Source organism: Ceratotherium simum, chromosome 11 (assembly GCF_057802395.1).
Source record: "Ceratotherium simum simum isolate JZ-2026a chromosome 11, ASM5780239v1, whole genome shotgun sequence".
Lineage (NCBI taxonomy): Eukaryota > Metazoa > Chordata > Mammalia > Perissodactyla > Rhinocerotidae > Ceratotherium > Ceratotherium simum.
In genome coordinates, this window is record NC_141910.1 from 44,690,198 (window position 1) to 44,710,993 (window position 20,796).

General features: G+C 39.0%; 2 protein-coding genes across 6 annotated transcripts in view; one reads left to right on the plus strand and one right to left on the minus strand.

The window, feature by feature from the left end:
* The window catches only part of QPCT (glutaminyl-peptide cyclotransferase), a 48,256-nt gene extending 30,424 nt beyond the window's left edge, over positions 1 to 17,832 (minus strand). Inside the window, exons 1-3 of one of the 3 annotated variants that reach the window (XM_087436884.1) lie at positions 17,723 to 17,832; positions 17,433 to 17,473; positions 17,256 to 17,348 (exon numbers count right to left, since the gene is read on the minus strand). The gene's annotated coding sequence lies outside the window, so the exon portion shown is untranslated. Of the gene's footprint in view, positions 1 to 17,255; positions 17,349 to 17,432 lie in introns of all 3 variants that reach the window. The other 2 variants (XM_087436885.1, XM_087436883.1) reach the window with 2 other exon arrangements.
* A 120-nt stretch (positions 17,833 to 17,952) lies between these two features.
* Positions 17,953 to 20,796, plus strand: part of PRKD3 (protein kinase D3) — a 90,018-nt gene continuing 87,174 nt past the window's right edge. For 2 of the 3 annotated variants that reach the window (XM_087436886.1, XM_087436887.1), the window contains exon 1: positions 17,953 to 18,092. The gene's annotated coding sequence lies outside the window, so the exon portion shown is untranslated. The remainder of the gene's footprint in view (positions 18,093 to 20,796) is intronic. The other variant, XM_087436888.1, reaches the window with a different exon arrangement.

The following is a 20,796-nucleotide window of genomic DNA, read 5'->3' on the forward strand; positions in this document are numbered from 1 at the left end:
CAAACCTAGAACATTTTACATAGTAATTGAAGCTGATTTTAGTAAATCGTTTTTTACACGTTTTGGCTTTTCTGACAACTTTCCATAAATCTACAAATCCAACACTACTTTCTATTTATGTATCCCTACCTTCTTTATTTGTATCTTTTCTTGTGGCTTATACACTAAATATCCTTCTTCCTCTTTCCTTCACTCATTCTTCTTTTCTCCCCTCCTTCCTTCTGGAAACTTTCAGAAATCCCTTATAACTGCTATTTTTTTCCTTACTGCAACTTTTCCTTTCTTCAGACTCTTCCTATGGAAGATAACCCATGACTAAACCCATAATTAAGCAATTCCAGGGGCTGTTTTCATCATGGAAAAAAAATTAGTTGTGTATGCATTGATAGTACTAGTTATAAGTGGAGTGGTTTTCATCTTTACTATAGTATAGATACTATACTGTGATTTGAAGCACATCAAGGACCCAAGTGCTAAAAAAGATCTTCCCCATGCAGTTGCCATGGCAGGATCTTCATATACCTAGTCCCATCTTTAAAGTGACACCACTGGACTAAAGCAGTAATGACCAGAAAGTTCTATTAAAACAGCAGTTCTCAAAATGTGATCCATAGACCCCTGGGGATTCCCCAAGACCTTTTGGATGCCCACAAGGTCAAATCAATTTTTATAATAATACAAAAGCAAGACTTGGTTTTTTTTACTCTATTAACTTTGCACTGATGTTGAAAAAGCAGTAGTGGGTAAAACCGCTGGCACCTTAGCACTTACTGAGACAGGATGCAAAACTGTACTATTGAAAAAAACAAAGCTGTACTTGTAGTCATTGAATTCTTCATTGCGTGCACAGTAAAAAGAAAAAGACAGAAACATAAAAGAAAAGAAAAAGAGTCAGTCTCACTTAAGAATACCATTGACAAAGCAACAAAAATTGTGGTTATTAAATCTCAACCCTTGAGTATATGTCTTTTTTTAACAGATTTATTGAGATATAATTAGAATATTTTAAACTGAACATATTTAAAGTATACATTCTGATGAGTTTTAACATACAGTTACACCCATAAAACCATTACCACAATCAAGAGAATGAACATATCCATCTTTTACTCATGGGTTATTTAAATTGTATTAGTTTCCAAATAGTTGAGGATTTCCCTGATATTTTTTTGTTATTGATTTCAAATTTAATTCCATCATGGTCAGGGAACAGAGCTGGTATGGATGAATCCTTTAAAAATTTTTGCAAATTGTTTTATAACCAGGAATATGATCCATCTTGGTGAATATTCCTTCTGCTCTGAAAAGAACGTGTATTCTGCTGTTGTTAGGTAGAGCGTTCTATAAATGTCAATTAGGTCAAGGTAGTTGATAATGTTCCTGCAATCTTCCATATAATAACTGATTTTCTGGCTACTTGTTCTATTGATTACTAAGAGAGTGGTGTTGAAATCTCTGTGTGGATTTTCCTACTTCTTTCAGTCCTATTAATTTTAATATCATGTATTTCTAAGCTTTCTTATTTTTTTTTTTTTTGTGAGGAAGATCAGCCCTGAGCTAACATCCATGCCAATCCTCCTCTTTTTTTTTTCACAGAGGAAGACTGGCCCTGGGCTAACATCCATGCCCATCTTCCTCCACTTTTATATGGGACACTGCCACAGCATGGCCTGACAAGTGGTGCGTCGGTGTGCACCCGGAATCTGAACCCGGGGCCACCAACAGCGGAGCACACGCACTTAACTGCTACACCACAGGGCAGGCCCCTAAGCTTTCTTATTAAGTGCATAAATGTTTAGGATTGCCATGTCCTTTTCACAAATTGACCCCTTTATCATTATGAAATGACCTTCTTTATACTTAGTAATATTCTTTGCTCTGAAATCTACTTTTTTCCTAATACTAATATAGCCACTCCAACTTTCTTTTGATTAGTGTTAGCATGGTATAGCTTTTTCCATCCTTTTTACTTTTAAACTATTTTCTTATTTATATATGAAGTGGGTTTCTTGTAGGCAACATATAGTTAGGTCTTGCCTTTTTATCCAAGTGGACAATCTCTGGCTTTTAAATGGGGTGTTTAGATTATTTATATTTAATGTGATTATTGATATGGTCAAATCTAAATGTACCACTCTGCTATTTGTTTTTTATTTGTTCCATCTGTTCTTTGTTCATTTTTACCACTTTTTCTGATTTATCTTGGATTAATTAATTATTATTATTTCATTTATCTTCTTTGCTAGCTTGTCAACTATAGCTGTTTTGTTTTTAGTGGTTGTTTCAGGATTTATAGTATACATCTTTAATGTATCACTGTCTACCATCAAGAATTATTATATTACTTAATGTACAGTACAAGAACCTCACAATACTATACTTCTTTGCCCCTCGTAGTCTTTGTGTTATTGTTGTCAGATATTTTAATTCTAAATATGTTATTAACCCCACAACATATTGTTATTATCTTTGCATTAAGCAATTATCTTTCAAAGAGATTGTTAAAATAAGATTTTTTAAAGTCCTTTTCATTTACCCATATATTTACCATTTCTGATACTCTTTCTTCCTTTGTGTAGATACATATGTCCATCTGGTATCATTTTCCTTCTGCCTAAAGGATGTCTTTTAACATTTCTTGTAGTACAGGTATGGTGGCAATTTCTGTATGCTGAAAAAAATTTATTTTGCCTTCATTTTTGAAAGATATTTTCTCTGAGTATAGAATTCTGTTGATAGATTTTTTTCTTTCAGTACTTTAAAGATGTTTCTCCAATGTTTTCTTGCTTGCTTCGTTTCTGATGAATTTGGCTATCATCCTAATCTTTGTTCCTCTGCATGTAACGTGTCTCAGTTTGTCTTAAGGTTTTTCTCTTTATCATGGTTTTTAAGCAATTTGATTATGATATGCCTTGGTGGAATTTTCCTTATGTTCTTGTGCTGGGAGTTCATAGAGTTTCTTGGATCAGTGGGTTTTAAGTTTTCATCTATTTGGAAAACTTTTAGCCACCATTTCTTCAAGTATTTTTATCCCCCCTCCTCCTTTGGGGACTCCAATTACACACATATTAAGTTGTGAAGTTTTCCCACAGTTCACCAGTGCTCTCTTTATTTTTCTGGTTTTCTTTCTTTGTCTATTTCATTTGCATATTTTCTATTTCTATGTCTTTGAGTTCACTAATCTTGTCTTTTGCAGTGCCTAATCTGTTGTTAATTCCATACAGTGTACTTTTCATCCAAGACATTGCTTTTTTCCTTCTCTAGATGTTTGATTTAGATTTTCTTTAAACTATCCTTGTCTCTCTTTAACATGCTCAACCTTTCCTCTACCTTCTTGAACATATAGAATATAGTTATGACAACTGTTTTAATATCCTTATCTGCTAATTTATCATCTGTGTCATTTCTGTGTCTGTTTCTAATGGTTGATTTTTCTCTTCACTGCGGGTTCTTTGCATGCCTGATAATTTTTTTATTAAATATGAAATGTTGTGAATTTTAGTTTTTTGGGTGCTGGGCATGTTTGCATTCCTTTAAATATCTTTGTTCTGAGACACAGTTGAGTTGAAAACAGTTTGAGCCTTTGGAGGTTTGCTTTTAAGTTTTGTTAGGCTGGAGCACAGCAGCCTGTAATCCAGGTATAATTTGACCTTCTACTGAATCAATTCTCTCTGGGTATTCTACTTTTTGCCCCTTGTATTTTGAGGTTTTTCCACTCTTACTGGTGGAAACATAAAATATTCCTGATCCTATGTGTGCTCTGGAGCTTGTTACGTCTGCTCCTTTTTGATAGTTCTCTCCTCCACCTTGGATAGTTTCCTCACATGTACGTGCTGACCATACTCAGTTGAAGACTCCTGGACAAACCTTTACTGATCTCTGATGTGCTCTCTCCATGAAGCTCCCTTTCTTTCCTCCCATACTCTGTCCTGTAAATTCTAGCCACCTGACCTTCCCATGTTCTCAACTCTGTTTTTTCATCTCACAGAGACCACCTGGCTCTGTTTGGATTCCTCCTACCTGCAATACATCCTGGAAACTCTCTCAAGCTGAGAAAGTGTCTGGCTCATCTCGTTTGTTTCCCTTTCATCACTCTCCTGTAATGCCTGTTTTCCAATATTTGAACATCATTGTTTGATATATTTTTTCCAAAATGGGATGATAAATCTAGTCCCTGTTACTCCATCCTGACTGGAAGCAGAAGTGGAGAGTATGAATCTTTTTATATTCTGCATGACAATATGGGAGATACAAATAAAGTACTTCTGCTGCATACTGAAGGACAATTATGTCTCAGGGAAAAGCTCTTGTACAATTGTTTGAGATGCATGGTGAACTATCTGCTTTTTTCATAAAATTCTACTTTTACTTGAAAGAATAATTGACTAATAACCTATGTTTATGCAGACCTGGATATTTAGCAGACATTTGTTTGAAAATGAATAAAGTGTATCTATGCCTTCAAGGAAAATAATGACAGTATTTATTGCCAATGATAAAACTGGATCTTTCAAGTGAAAACTGGAATTTTAGAAAACTTGTTTCTGCTACCATAAGCTTGACAGTTTTGTGATATGTAACAACTTTTCTGACAAAGTCAGTTATTTTAACAGATGTGATTTTTTTTATAATACATAATGAAATGGTCAATATTTGGAATATCTGCATAACTCAGTGAACCAATATTTTCCAAATGCTCAATGCCCAATCACAGAGAAAAGATTCATTCAAAATATGAGAGACTAGGGGCCAGCCCAGTGGCGCAAGCAGGTAAGTGGGCACTCTCTGCTGCAGCGGCCCGTGGTTCACCGGTTCGGATCCCAGGCGCACACCGATGCACTGCTTGGCAAGCCATGCTGTGGCAGTGTCCCATATAAAGTGGAGGAAGATGGGCATGGATGTTAGCCCAGGGCCAGTCTTCCTCAGCAAAAAAAGAGGAGGATTGGCAGATATTAGCACAGGGCTGATCTCCTCACAAAAAAATAAATAAATAAATAAAAATTAAAAAATGTTTTTAAAAAATATGAGAGATTTGGATTTTAATGTAATGGAGTAAAAAATTTTATTTATGTGGTTTCAGATTCCACATTGCAACTAACTTTTATGACATTACCATTTGTCACATTTTGATTTAGTAAGATTATCCATAATTATCTGAAGAAGCTATTAACATACTCCTTCTTTTTCCTACTACATGTCAGTGTGAGGCTGAATTTTCTTCATATACTTCAACTGAAATAACATATCACAGCAGATTGAAAGCATAAGCAAATCCAGTTGTTTTCTAATAAGTCAGACACTAAAAAGATTTTTTTTTAAATGTTCACAAATGCTAATCTCCTCAAGAAATTCTTTTTGTTTTGGAAAATATAGCAATTTTTTTTCATAAAAAAGTGTTACTTAACATGTAATGGATTTTTTATTTTTAAATAAATCCATAATTAAATATTTACAAAATGTCTCTTTTAATTTTCAATACAATAAATATTAATAGACATAATCCACATAAACAAAAGCTATTTGTGGTCATCAGTAATTGTTACTAACGTAAAGGAATCCTGAGACCAAAACATTTGAGAATGGCTGTGTTAAAGCTATTTTACCTGGGAGAGAGAATACATTATGCCAATGGTTTTAACTTTAACTACATGTTGGAATCATCTAGAAAGCTTTTTTTTTTTTTTTTTAAAATAATGATGCCTGGGTACCACCCCCAGAGGTTCTGATGTGATTAGTCTGGTGTGTGGCCTGAACATCAGTTTTCTTTAAAACTCCCCAGGTGATTCTAGCAGGGCTGAGAACCACTGCATTAATCACACACCCTGAAAAATACATTAGCAAAAACCATACAATCAGATTAACGATAACAGTAGTAATCATGTTGTTATTTTGTAAGGCCCTGAGGGTAATGGTAAAAAAAGATCAGTAAAGTAGGCCAGGCCTAGACAAACCACGAAGTAGGCAGCTTGGATTCAAAACCCCTGTCTTTCCCCTCACTTTTTGCCTCTGCACAAGCCTCACACCGAATCACCTTGCCCTTTGTTCCTTTAATAGCCACAGAAAATATAAAGAGGCCCACATCATATCCCTGCCCAAATCTGTCCACCACTACTTTCAATAACAGAATGAAAAAATAAAATGTTTGCTTCTGCAGTAGAGTCAGACTTTTGCTGTTCCTAGAAATCTCGCAATCCAGATTTCCTGTAAATCTTCCCAACTCCTGTCACCAGATCAGAGGTCAAGTCAAGGTGGCAATAAAAATTAGGAAAAAATCTTCTTTCCTCTGGTTTTCTAGCCCTCTCCCTTCCCAGCCCTTTAGAATAACAGTTCACTCTCCTCTCAGAGGAGCGGAGGGGAGGAGAACATTCCCCATAAACCCCAATTCCTTTCACCAACCCTAATCTTGCCTCCAAACAAAATTCCTCTCACTCCTTTACTAATTTTCTCCTGCTTTTTTTATCAGTTTTTTTCTGCAGGCTCTGAAAACCAAAAGCCTTTAATAGCCAAAGAAATGAATCTTTAGTAAGGAATTTTAATCCTCTCAAGGAGATGAGGGTAGAGACAAATCAAGAGATGAAGAACCAAAGAGAAACTTCCTCTCTTTACAGCTCACAGAATGGACAATACCAAAACGGACTGTAATGCGAAGTTTCAATCAACTGAGTGTTATGGAGAGTATATACATATACAGTGGATGTATATATATTTATAGATATATACATTTTGATTTTTACTCAAAAAAATGCTATGTTAAATTTTTTTTGCATCTTATAGGATCAAATAAGGCAACAAAGCACCAATTTCTGGAATATATTAATGATAATATGTGAAAGATGAAAAGCTGTTAGCTCAAGAACTAGTTTCCATTCAAAGTTACTAGCTAAATTTTTATGGTGTAAATTAAAAATATGATCAAGGGGCCAGCCTCGGTGGCTTAGTGGTTAAGTTCCACGTGATCCGCTTTGGTGACTCAGGTTTGATTCCCAGGTGCAGACCTACACCACTCATCTGTTAGTGGCCATGCTGTGGTGGCAGCTCGTATACAAAAAGAGGAAGATTGGTAACAGATGTTAGCTCAGGGCAAATCTTCCTCAGCCAAAAAAAAATAAAATAAAATGTGCTCAAGGATGCTAAGTATGTCAATAATATGTTTGGTTGGTTTTTTTGGTGAGGAAGATTTGCCCTGAGCTAACATCCGTTGGCAATCTTTCTCTTTCTATTTTGCTTGAGGAAGATTAGCCCTGAGCTAACATCTGTGCCAATCCTCCTCTATTTTGTATGTGGGTCGCTGCCACAGCGTGGCTGATGAGTGCAGCAGGTCTGCACCTGGGATCCGAACCCGAGAACCCAGGCCACAGAAGCAGAGCACACGGAACTTTAACCACTCAGCCACGGGGCCGGCCCCTAAAAATACATTTTTTCAGACTCTAATTCTATAAATTAATATGATGAGAGCTATTATTATCCTCATTGTTAATGATAAGAAAATTGAAGCATAGAGAGGTTAAGTAACCTGCCTAGGGAGATGCAAAGCCACGTCAACTGCAGGCAGCGTACTTTTACTCCAACATACAAGTTTTTCCAGTTTCAAAGGAGAAAATTTAAGTAGCTAGTTAAATCTAATTTTTAATATTCTGAGGTAAGCTTTTACTGAATGTAAAACCAAAAACTTTTGAAATTACTTTATTTGCAATTTTTAAGCAGAATATTCATTTTGTATTGCTTTCTCTCCTTTAATCAGATGTTTAATACCATATCTATTAGAAGGGGAAAAGGTAACTTTTTTCCAAAAAATTTAAATGCTAAAATGTAAATTACTATAATCTAAAGTCAAGACTGAGGTGCTTGGTTGTCTTTTGTTTGGGGGTCATTTACGGATTTTCCAAGGTAGTATATTCTATTTATCTATGTTTTAATGATAGGAACTTGTGAAGTTTTTTCTACTGATCAGGCTACACAGATTGTAATCAGACTTAACTGTAAAAGCACTCTTTCTCTCAATTCTGTAATCTTGAAGCAGCATTGTGATTGTTAATTAGGCCCTTTGTGACTTTTCATGTAAGAAAAATCGTTCCAAGAGCAGTTTTCAAATCATACCAAAAAAAAAAAAATGCTTGTTTTTAAGATTCAGGTTAGGCCCAGCAGTCTCAAATGAAAGAGGAAGAAAGGCTCTAAAATCTCTTTCCACAGGATTCAAAAATAGAACGTTAAGAAAGCGAACAAAAATGACACAAACTCACAAAAAATAGCAACAGTTGTTAAAAAAAACAAGTTAACTATGCCACGTATAGCTATTAATAATAATAATGGAAAGTTGCAACATAATACCATAACCTGAATTCTGGCTTAAACCACATATGTTTCTACATATATCTTTATTTTTGCTTAAATTTAGGTTTAAATTTAGGATGACTTTATGCTGTTTGTTTTATTTATACATCTGAAAACACTAGCAAAGTATTTCAAGGGTTTAAGTAATTCTAAGACAGTTCAGATTGTGGTCATAAAAATTCCTTTCAACCCTATGGTTTATCTATACTCCATTGTTCAGACCATCATAAATTAGATGAACTAATCCACCTTCAATTTTAATATCTGAAAAAGCATTTCAACAGAGCTCATCATTAGCACCAGGCCAAGAGCATACCCAAATTTCCCTTTGAAAGAAGCTTAAATTAGTTAGCATACAATTTTAGTAAGACTAATCCCCTTCTGTCACTGGCCAAACCTTTATCTTCTGTGGCTCTCACTCAGTAAGTCACATACCTATTATGGGGAACACTAAAATTTGAATTTAGAGATTTGTAAGAAAGCAAAAGAGATTGAATAATTGCCTTTCCTAATATATTTGTTTAATCCTCCAAGAACATCCTTCTAATAGCCTAGGGTTAGATCCGTATTACAAATTAGGAAGAAGCAAAGTTGTAATTTTAGAAAGCGTGTTGGTAGGAAATTTCATAAGCAAAAGGAAGTGACCATAGAAGAACTGTGCATCCACATCCCACTCGAAGGCAAAACGGTCCCCTTCTTTCGATTCTACTCTTAGATTAGAGAAAATGAACACCAATCAGAAAACAAGCTAATGGTTCAGACAGGAACTACATGACATTCAGGACCGTGCCATATATAGGATATGGTAAAAATTATTATTCAAGATTTTTACACTGAAAATACGAGGGAAACATGGTATAGTAGCTGGTTAATAACCTGATTAAACACATCTCTGAGTGCAAGTATTTCATATGTTTATCTTTATTAAATTATGCAGGTTGTTGCATAATGCTATTATTTTATAGTACACACACACGCTTTTAGCATATGCTTTACATTTGTAAAAAACCTTGATAATACAATCCTTACAAGAGCAGGGACCTGGTAGCATACTAAGTTCTCAATAAAATATTAAATGTCTGAAACCAAATACCTTATGATTATTCAAAGTAGTACCTACCAGAAACATGAAGAAATATTTGACTCATCATAGTATGTAATAGTACAGCCTAACCAGTAATGACAGGCAGACCATGATCCTCCCTTGACCCTGCTATCTTCTTTAATTATTGCTCTCTTTCCCTTTGCCTCCATTTTTTGATATAATTAACATCATTAGTTTCCAAATGCCAGTTCCATATTAATGCCTGTGCATGACTATGCTTATTCAGTTCATTGCAAAATTTTTCTTAACGAAAAATATGTTTTGTTAATAAGGTAATTGTATTTAATCAAAAGGCTGATCTTTACTCTTATATTCTTCCTTTATATTTGATGTTACATATTTCTTTGAATTAACATAATAGTTGATATAGGTTACTGAGTTTATTTTTTATTGTCTTGCTCCGTTGTTTTGTTGTTTAATTGTGGTAAAATACATCTAACTTAAAATTTACCATCTTAACCATTTTTAAGAGTACAGTTCAGTGGCATTAAGTATATTCACATTCTTGTGCAACCATCACTACCATCTATCTCCAGAACTCTTTCATCTGGCAAAACTGAAACTCTACACCTATTAAACAATAACTCCCCATTCCCTCCTCCCTCTATCCCTTGGCAACCACCATTCTACTTCCTGTCTCTATATTGACTACTCTAGGTACCTCATGTAAGTGAAATCACACAGTATTTGTCTTTTTGTGACCGGCTTATTTCACTTAGCATGATGTCCTCAAGGTTCATCCATATTGTAGCATGTGCTAGAATTTCCTTCCTTTTTAAGATTGAATAATACTCCATTGTACGCATACACCACATTTTGTTTATCCATTCATCCATTGATGGACATTTGGGTGGGTTATGCTACTATGAACATGGGTGTACAAATATCTCTTCGAGACTCTGCTTTCAATTCTTTTGGATATATATCCAGAAGAGGAATTGCTGGATCATACAGTAATTCTATTTTTAATTTTTTGAGGAATTGCTATATTGTTTTCCATAGCAGCTGCACCATTTTACATTCCCATCAACAGTGCGTAAGTTTTCAAATTTCTCCACATCCTCGTCAACGCTTATTTCCTGTTTTTTGACAGCAGCCCTCCTGATGGGTGTGAGGTAGTATCTCACTGTAGTCTTGATTTGCATTTCCCTAATGATTAGTGATTTTGAGGTCTTGCTTTATTTTAATGTCCTTAGTTGGTAAAACAAGAAGTTGGCGGGGGCCGGCCCCATGGCGTAACAGTTAAGTGTGCACACTCTGCTGCTGGCGGCCCGGGTTCGGATCCCGGGTGCACAGCGAGGCACCGCTTGTCAGGCCATGCTGTGGCAGCGTCCCACATAAAGTAGAGGAAGATGGGCACGGATGTTAGCCCACGGCCAGTCTTCCTCAGCAAAAAGAGGAGGACTGGCATGGATGTTAGCTGAGGGCTGAACTTCCTCACCAAAAAAAAGAAGTTGGCAACTTGGTTAGCCTCCAATTTTTTATAAATGTATTGGTCCTTGAAATGTGAAAGTCTGAGAACCACCAGGGTACTCTCCATGTCCTCTTCTCACCTTCCATTTACCTTCTCAATTCATTGCAGTTTGGCTTCGGCCTTCAATCTTCTCCTGACACCTCTCTCACCGGAGTCAACAAATTATTAACTTATTATTGCCAAATAGAATGGACCTTCTTCAGTCCTTACATGATTAGTGAAAAGCACAGAGGCTCTGGAGTCAAACGTAGAATGCTGCCTCCTTCAGCACAGCAGGACCTCAATAAATTTAATTCATGCCCCTGGTCTCCCCGCAGGGTAATTTCATCCCTTCTCATTGTTTCATTCTCCACCCTATGCAACAACTCCCAAATCTCAGTGGAGCACTAAGACGGTGCAAGGCATTCTGCACTGGATATAGGGATGAATTAGATGTGGCCCCTGCTCTCAAGGAGCTTACAGTTTAGTGAGATAGATAGTTGTGTGATAAAGTGTCACAGGTACTGTGGAAAGAGCATGTCTGGAGCACAAAGAAGGGAATGATTATTCCCATCTGGCCCTGAAGTGGACAGGAAAGGCCTCATAGAGGAGAGCTTGGCTGAACGGGTCTTGAAATTGCTTACCAGGTGGAAAAGGGGGAGATGGGTATAGTATGAGCAAAAGCTCAGTGGGGAGAGGCCGGCCAGGCGGTGTAGTGGTTAAGTTCGCATGCTCCACTTTGGCGTCCTGGGGTTCGCAGGTTCAGATCCTGGGTGCGGACCTACACACCACTTATCAAGCCATGCTTTGGCAGGTGTCCCACGTATGAAGTAGAGGGAGTTGGGCACCGATGTTAGCCCAGGGCCAATCTTCCTTAGCAAAAAGAGGAGGATTGGCAACGGATGTTAGCTCAGGACTAATCTTCCTCATCAAAAAAAAAAAAAAGCACAGTGGGAAACTGCCAGCAGTCCACCACTGCTTGAGGTGTTAGATATGTTAAATATGTTAGATAGCAGGGGGTAGCAGTAACAGAAAGCAAGAGGGGGCACAGTATACATTATGCTAAAAAGCTTGCACAATGAAAGCATTGGTTAGCTATTGAAGGATTTAGGTTCAGAGAATCATAGGACCAATTCTGCATATTAGAACTATCATTGTAGTGGCAGAGTGGAAAGTGAATTAAAGAAGAGAAGATTCAAGGTAGGGAAATCTCTTAGACTGTCATTTCAGTAGATTAGCTGAGAGCTAATGAAGGCCTGAACTAAGACAGTAGTAGTGGAAAAGACAAAAGCACATACAACACAGGAAGCATGATGGTATGAAATTGGTAAGACTTGCTCACCAATTGGATTTGGAGAACAAGGGAAAAGGAGTTTAGGCTGACCAAGAAGTTTCCCTTGGATTACTAAATAGATGGAGGTACTATGTACAAAATTGGAAATATAGGAAGAGGAACAGGTTTCAGGGAAAAGATGAGTTCAGTTAGGGACACTTTGAATTTGTGATCTTTCTGTGGGACATTCAGGTGGTTAGAGAAAGAGAGCAAGGCTAGTAATACAGATTTATAAGATGGAAGGTGAAGCCATGTGTAGCAGATGCAGCAGGTGCCCTGCCAGTAACCCCTCCACTCACCATTCCTGTGCCTGCCCACCTGAGGGCTTCCAACTGCAAGCACCTGTGACTCTGATGGGAGCCCACTGGGTGGGCCAGCCACCTCTGGGGGTAACGGGGAGTGACTGCTAACTGGTATGGGGTTTCTTTTGAGAGTGATGAAAATATTATGAAATTAGATAGTGGTGATGTTGTGTAACTTTGTGAATATACTAAAACCTAGTAACTTGTACACTTTAAAAAGGTGAATTTTATAGCTTGTGAATTATATGGCTCAGCCTAACTGAACTGTTTGGTCCACAAATGTGCCCCATGTTTTAACACCTATGTGTCTTTTTTCACTGTTGCTTCCTCTTAGAATTTTCTTTTTTCTCCCATTCCTCTGCCCCATATTTCCAAATCCTACTCTTTCTTCAAAGCCCAGCTAAAAGCCTCTTTTCCTATGCATTTAGCCTTCCCCAGGTCAAGGGTAAGTCTTGTATTTCTCTTACATTTTCCAACCATTTATTTTGCCTCCTACTTATTTTTTTTTAAATAATTTTATTTATTTATTTTTTTCCCCCAAAGCCCCAGTAGATAGTTGTATGTCATAGTTGCACATCCTTCTAGTTGCTGTATGTGGGGTGCGGCCTCAGCATGGCCGGAGAAGCGGTGTGTCGGTGCACGCCTGGGATCCGAACCCAGGCCGCGAGCAGCGGAGTGCGCGCACTTAACTGCTAAGCCACGGGGCCGGCCCTCCTCCTACTTATTTTTTTAATCTCTTCTCTGTACCATAGGTTTCCACATATCTTAGCTAATAAACTTTAGGTTCCTGAGAACACGAGTTGTTTCACCTATAGATTCTATCAAATACCTTGCACATAGTAGCCTCTCAAAAATGTTTTTTGAATCACTCCATCAAGGACTCAAGGGGAATGGAGGAAAAAGACAAAGCAGCTAAATTACCATCAATTAGCCTTCGGCTAAACACTCCATCATCATTTAAGGAACTACGAGACAGTTTAAAGTCTAGGGTTATATAGTCAGAATTCTTTCTGGAGATACCTGAGATTTTGAAATTTGAGGTGTATGATCTGAGTACAAATTGTAGTAAAATGTTCAGGTCATTACAGTCTGATTAACTATATTAAAAATAAAACCAACAAACATAAAACCATTTAGTGATTTTATCCTGCACTGGAAGACTTGACACTATTAGTATAGAAAACATCACAGTGACGACTTCTGGTCAGTTGAGGACCTGTGCGGCAGGATCTTCCTTTGCTGAAGTAAAAAGGAATTCATTCAATGGCCATAGGGATTCTGGTTCCTTTTAAACTCTTTGTTATTACTTTAAACGTCCCCCCATAGAATCAAGCTTAGTAACTTTCTTTCTCTGTGCTGCCGGGATAGGAGGACACGGGGAGACCTGAAAAGCTCTACCTCTTTAACCTAAATAATAATAGCCAACATTTATTGAGCAGTCACCGTGTGCATGCCAGGTATTTAAAAAAATGTTTTGCATGTTTTATCTTATTTAGTTCTTATACAACTCATGGGGTAAGGACTACTATCATCCAAGCTAACTGATGATGAGACTGAAGCACACAGAGGTTAACTTACCCACGGTCACACAGCTTGTTAAATGGTAGAATCATGATGCAAATCCAAGCAGACCACCTTTAATGCCTATCACATGTGTAGTGCATTAGGTCCATCTTTTTCTCATTTACTACTCACAACAACCCTATGGATAAGTAATTATCTCCTCTCATTTTACAGGTAAGGAAACCAACTCTTAGTGAGACTAAGCATGCAGCTCGGAGCCAGCCCTGTGGCTTAGCGGTTAAGTGCACGTGCTCTGCTACTGGCCCCCGGGGTTCAGATCGGGGCGCACACTGACGCACTGCTTGTCCGGCCATGCTGAGGCGGCATCCCACATGCAGCAACTAGAGAGATGTGCAACTACGACATACAACTATCTGTTGGGGCTTTGGGGGGAAAAAAGGAAAAAAAAAAAAGAAAAAGCACGCAGCTACTCAATTGCAGAGCCTAGGTTGAACTCTGTCTTCAAAGAACCATCCCAACCCCTTCCTTCCAGTCGGCTCCTGAGGGCTGGTGCAGTTTGCAGTTTCCAGGCTGTGATTGAGGGAGCCCACTTCCCTAACAGCTCTGGTCAGTGCTGGTGTGATAATTAATTTTAATACTGGTTCCCTATCCAGGTCTGTAGCACCTTTGTTCTCTTCTCAGTTGGCTTTTTATATACATTATTAACCAGTTTACAGTATTTCAAAAGAGAAGTTTTTAATGAACTCTCAATTAAAATGAAGTCCAGAAGCACATTTATGTATTAGCTCCTCTTTCCTGGACAAACATATTTTGTAACCAGAAAGACAAACAAGAATGATTGGGAGCGACCAAGGTAATTGGTTTTTTATTGCAAATTACCTCAGTATTAACTTTCAAGGACACCATATGAAATCCTAGGCAGAGCATATGCAGTAACCTCTCCCTTTACTTACTAGATTTTTCTAATCCTCCTTTCAGTTGAACCATCCTTACCACACCTCTCTTTGATTATACACTATGTTATAAATATATCTGCATACATATTTTTGTATATATAAATACATCTGCAAATATGTTTATATTTATATCTGCATACATATTTATAACATAGTATATAACCAAATAGTAAATTATATAAAGCTAAATATAAACACAAATAAGAAAAGAAAAGTGTTATGTGGAATAAACAGAGAAAGCTATATAAAAATAGGTGAATGGGCTTGACCCAGAACTGGTGTTCAGTAAATGATAGATACTATTAATAGCCTTTATATCCAAGCAGAAGACCATGGTCTTCTACAAGTTCAGTAGGGGGATGTTCAGTAGGCAGATAGGGAGCCCAAGGGCAATTGATATACACTCAATCCACAATAAAATGTGATAAGTGACATGAGAATTATCTATCAAGAGCTATCAGAGCACAGAACAATTACTGACAGCCTGCAAATCAGAGAAGACAGTCCAAGGATGTGACAGTTCAAGCTAGTCTAGAAGGAGACCAACTAAAGTCTCTGGGAGTAATCCAGATGTGAGATATGGAGGGTCTGGACTAGGGTAGTGGCAATGGAAACTGAGGAAGGACATTTTGAAGAAGACATCAAGTTCATCTCTGCTGATTGAAAACAATAGATCCCAAAGCATTTTTTCCTATAACTATTTTACTAACTCTATGTTGACACCCAAACGCTTTCAAGGTCATAGACCTATGGTCAAGGACCTATGTTTCGAGATCATGGAAAAAGGCACAAAAACAAAATAATTTTCCAGTAATCATATTCTATAAACTAAACTCAGCTGAAGTTTTAAAATAATGACTGTTTCCTCTAATGGGGCCTTAGCAAATCACGGTTTTCTGCATCTAGGATTCTGAATTAAGTAACTGCTATCTTAAGTCACCAGTGTTGACTCGCTTAGCTTGTATTAGGTAACACATGTGAATGGTTATGTTGCAATGGTTATGCTGTGAATGGTTATGGTCATTAAGTATAAGGCGGGGGGAGGGGGAGGGCAGTAAACGTGGGACAAGATTTGCAGCTACAGCCACAGAAAAGGAAGATTGTAAGCTCCCAGTTTTCAAAAAACACCAAGAAGAAAAATCTTTTCCATCTTGTTCATTCTGATTATATTTTCTCTCAAGGATAAAAATCTCACATGGTAATACATTTACTTATTAAACCTAATCTTTATCCCTGCAATGCTCTTGGATTAGGAATGGAACGTCTTGAGGAAATTGTAGCTCATGTCAAGCAAAAAATTATAGGTACAAAGATAGTCTTATGCTTAAATGGATTGTTGAACGATTCATGTAAAGTGGAGGAGACATTTTTATTTTTAAAAAGAAGCAGACAGTGGAAATGAAATGAATATATATATATATATTCTCATGCTCACACAAATCCTTAAACCTCTATATAATAGCAGCTTGATTTATTTCGAAAAGTTACTTCTAGGAAGAGTAACTTCTGTCTCTTTAAGGACCACAGAGAAAATGGAAGTCACTAGTGAGTTGGGACTGGCTGTAAACTGCTCCAATGAGGTCCTGGGAATCTTGCTGAGAGAGGATATTTGGGGCTGGACTAAAATGTCTGTTGCGAAGTGGAAGGAAGAAAAAGGCAAAGTTAAGTAAGAGTGTTCTTTATAAAGAACGTAAACTTGAGTGAATTTACTTTCAATTTTAAAGTAAAAGAACAGCAGAGTAAGACTAAGTATAAAATATAGTTAGATTGAATTAGATACTACTGCATGTGAGAAAGTTAGTAGCTTCCAATTCCCAAGAATGTTTCAGAAATGTCTTTTTTAAAAAATAGCTTTGGAGTAGATCAAGGTTATACACAATTTTTGTTGCCCCATCCTTAATATAAATTATTTTAAAATTTACATTTCTTAACTTTAAATCCAGGCACATCCATTAAGATTGATGACTCGGTATAAAAAGTAGGCACCCACTTAACTTTCTTTTCTTTCTGTTCTCTCAAAAACTGCCCTCGATGCGTGCATGGGGGTGGATGGATTGTTGACTGTATCTCATCCTCTTGTTTCAATGTATTTTACTTAAGTACTTTTGGAATGAAATTTTGACATAAGGAGAACTAGGTTGTTTCTGGGACACTGGCTCAGGCTTTTCTCTCGCATAAAACATATATAATTTAACACAGTGTATTTTCCCTCTAGATCCTCATCTCGACTGCCACCCCCGCCCCCTCTCACCTGGCATTGTCACCTCTGTTTCCGTGCATATGGAAGACTAGGTTCGGTGATTCCTGGCTGCACTTCACTTTGATGATAGGGACACACTGGAGTCTAAAGACGGACAAGTAGGAAACACGTTGAAAGTTGCCACTTCAGTTTCCTCTGCTTTAGGTAAACGTCTCTGGATGTACCTACCTAGGCGCGGAATGCCCGGGGCTGCTGTGCCAGGTGGCCACCTGGAGGGCAGGCACAAGGGAGGGAAATACGGGGAGCAGTGAGAAGATATCTCAGAGTGGAAACTGCTCTCTGCTGTAGACCGCTTACAAGTCCCGCGTTCATCTTATCACCTCTTGCCCTCTTGCCACCATCGCCTCCATCAGGGCGGAGGACAAAAGAGAAAAAGGCAGTTCAGTAGCATTCAAGGGGTCACGTACAGTGTGTAACTGGAATAAACACACGGTCGCGCCCCGCTCCCCCGCACTCACGGAGACGCCGGGGCCTCGGAGGGTGCAGAGCGAGCTCGAAGGCACCCGGACCTCCTGTTGCCCCCGCGCGGTGTCAAGACAGCCAGCAACATCCCGGCGCCGCTACCACTGGGTCGGGCCCGCGCGGAGACTACAGCTCCCGGCAGGCCCCGCGCCGGCCGCGCCCCCGCCCCTCGCGCGCCCCCGCCCCGCACGCCCCGGCCCCCCGCCCTCAGGCCTCAGGACGGGACGGGGAGGAGGAGGAGGAGGGAGGAAGGGGAGCCAGCGGCGGGCGGGATTCTGCGAGGCGCGTGAAGCCTGGCTGGCGCCTCGTCCGCGATCCAGACGCTGGCGGGCGCGGAGTTTCTCACGACCGGCCGAGCCCGCCTCTGTAAGTAGTCGCCTCAGGGACCCCGAAAAAGTTAGCGCCGTCGCGGCCGCCGCTTTGTTCTCCCGGCCCGTCGGGTGAGGCGGCGGCGGCCCTTCCCCCACCCGCCCGCCTGCACGCGGCGGCGGGACTCGGACCCGCGCCGGGCTGGGCGGTGGCCGCCGGGGCTGGGCGGGAAGTTGGCGGAGCGCGCGGCGGGCGGAGCGGGCGGTGGGCGCCGCGGCGAGCGGGGGCGCCGGCGCGGCCGCCAGATGGGGCCAAGTTCCGGCGTGGGCGCCGAGGCCAACCGGCAATCGCGCTCCGCGGGCGACCACCGCGCCCGGCTCCTGGGTCCCGGTCTGTTACCGGGTCCCCAACTAGCCCCCGACGCCAGACCCGCGGCCCTCACAACTGCCGAATTTCCGATGAGCCTTTTTCTTTTCTTTTCATCACTTTACGTTGTACCCATCTTAAAGGGATGAGTAAATGGCGCTTAGAGAATGTGAGCCCCCACCCCAGTTTCCTGGCTCTGTTTAGTTTTGCAAGTTGCAGCATTGCTCCGAGTTGTTCTCACCCCCACCCCCGGGAGCTTTTTCTTAAGATGAAACACTGGGGAGTGCGACTGTTTCTTTGAGCAATAAAAATAACCACATACTACCCCATTGCCTGTTGGATATTTTATTTTTTGAAGTCATCGCAATCAGAAGCATGGGCCTTGCACTCTGCAGGCACGAATATAAATCAAGCGACAGGCGTGTGTGAGACCTGCAGACTTTTCCATACACAGATTGATGGCTTGGAAGTAACTGTCTTTTCAACCACACCCATCCCCACAGGAAATAAGACTATCGGTGTCATCTTTGATTAGGAAGGATAAGTTACACCCTGAACTACTACTTTGTACGACAGAGCCTTAAATGAGTTGTAGCTGCAAAGGAAACAAAAGCTTTTAAAATGCCTTAATTTGTGCCCTAGAAAATATTACCGTGTTACACTTAACACTGCTTCTACTTTGTACTTAATGCTGTAGTTCTTTCTTACATTTTTAGCGACTGTGATTTTGCTTAGATCAAGCTTACAGAATGAGGGCCGGGAATACCTATGGATTTGCTGCTGAAGACGTCCATCAAGGTCCCCCACCGAGGTCTAGGCCAGTTTTACTTTTTAAAGGAACCCTTTCCTTGGTCCTGTTATGATCTGGATTGAAAGCAAGCCTGGAAATTCAGCCAAAAAGAAGTTACAAGTTTTAATAAAAGTATTTAAAACGTGTCACCGAAGCTTCCATGTTAGGTTTTGCTTCAGTAGGTAATATAGGTGTGGTGGGCCTGATCAGATGGGCTCTGGGTATTTGACAAGACCCTTGAGGGTCTATAATTTGGTATATAGCATTTAACTTTCTAGGATGACTCAGATTCAAGAATGTTGACTGGTTCATATCTTGTAACTAATTTTTTAAGCATTCCAGATAGTAGTGAGTCTTTTAAACATACAAATTTTGTAAGCTTTTAGTTTCCTCACATAACCTCTTTAAAATAGAAATTTCTCTCTTAGTGGATTGTCTTTGATTAAAACACTGCCACACGCAGAAACAGGGCTTAATAAGTCAAGTTTTTAGATATTACATTTTAAAAATTATATAAGAATTGAAAAATTCTCATAGAGGAAAAAATGAATAAATGGTCATTTAAATGCACTTTTCTTAGGGACATTTTGTTCTCATTTTTAAAAAGACGTTCTAAAGTTGGTGAAAATATTACCATATTGGAGTTAATTGCTTATTTTTGAAAGAAACTACTTTTACAGAACTTGATACATGAGGAAATTATTTGCTAGTACAAGTTTTAATTTTATTTAATAATAATCTTGCTTATGATGCACAGTCTTCTGTGCTGATAGTACATTGAGAGTCTCTGCGATTACGTAATTCAAATTGAACTTGTATGTGTGCCTCTTTGGAGCAGTTGTCTCGATTGAAGAAACTTGAGATAATATACTTAGGAGATGTTTTAATTTTAATTTCAGTGTAGAAAAAACGTTTCCTCACTTGTGTGGTTAGTTTATAGTGGCAGTATGTGAGAAATTGCTCCTTGGCTGTGAGCCAATCAGATTTCTTAGCTATGACTGGTGCAAAGAGAGGTGATAAAGATACATTCAGCCCAACATAGATTCATACAGCATTGCCAGACTGCCAGTCTGTAATCTTATTACTGGATAAACTTTTCAGTCCCTGAGCAGAGACCAGACGTGGTGTGCTCTCTCTATACTCTCTCTGACAGTGGAAAGACTGAGATTCAAATACCCCTGGTCCAGATGAGCAGAATTCTAGCAGCAACAATTTAGTTGAATGCTGAGCTCTTAGGAGGAAAAGTATTATATTAATCTAAGGTAATAGTTATATTTCTGAAAATATATGAATAGATGTAGGGATTGCTACAAACTATGATTTTTTAAAACCAACAACAAAATTATTTGACTCTTTTATACAATATATAGTATAAAAGCAACATCAGGATGATTATCCAAAGTCAAGCCTGTATCAAGGCAAAGCATGGATATTGACTTCAGGACACTGGTCAGTATTGCATTGAAAACAGCCACGTGCTTTTTTACATACGAAAGGAATATATGTACATATCAACAGGAGAAAAAAAGACCCTCCATTTATTAGCATTCCTAGCACACAAAACTAAATTGAACCAGGAAAACCCGTTACTGGTAGGGAGTCATG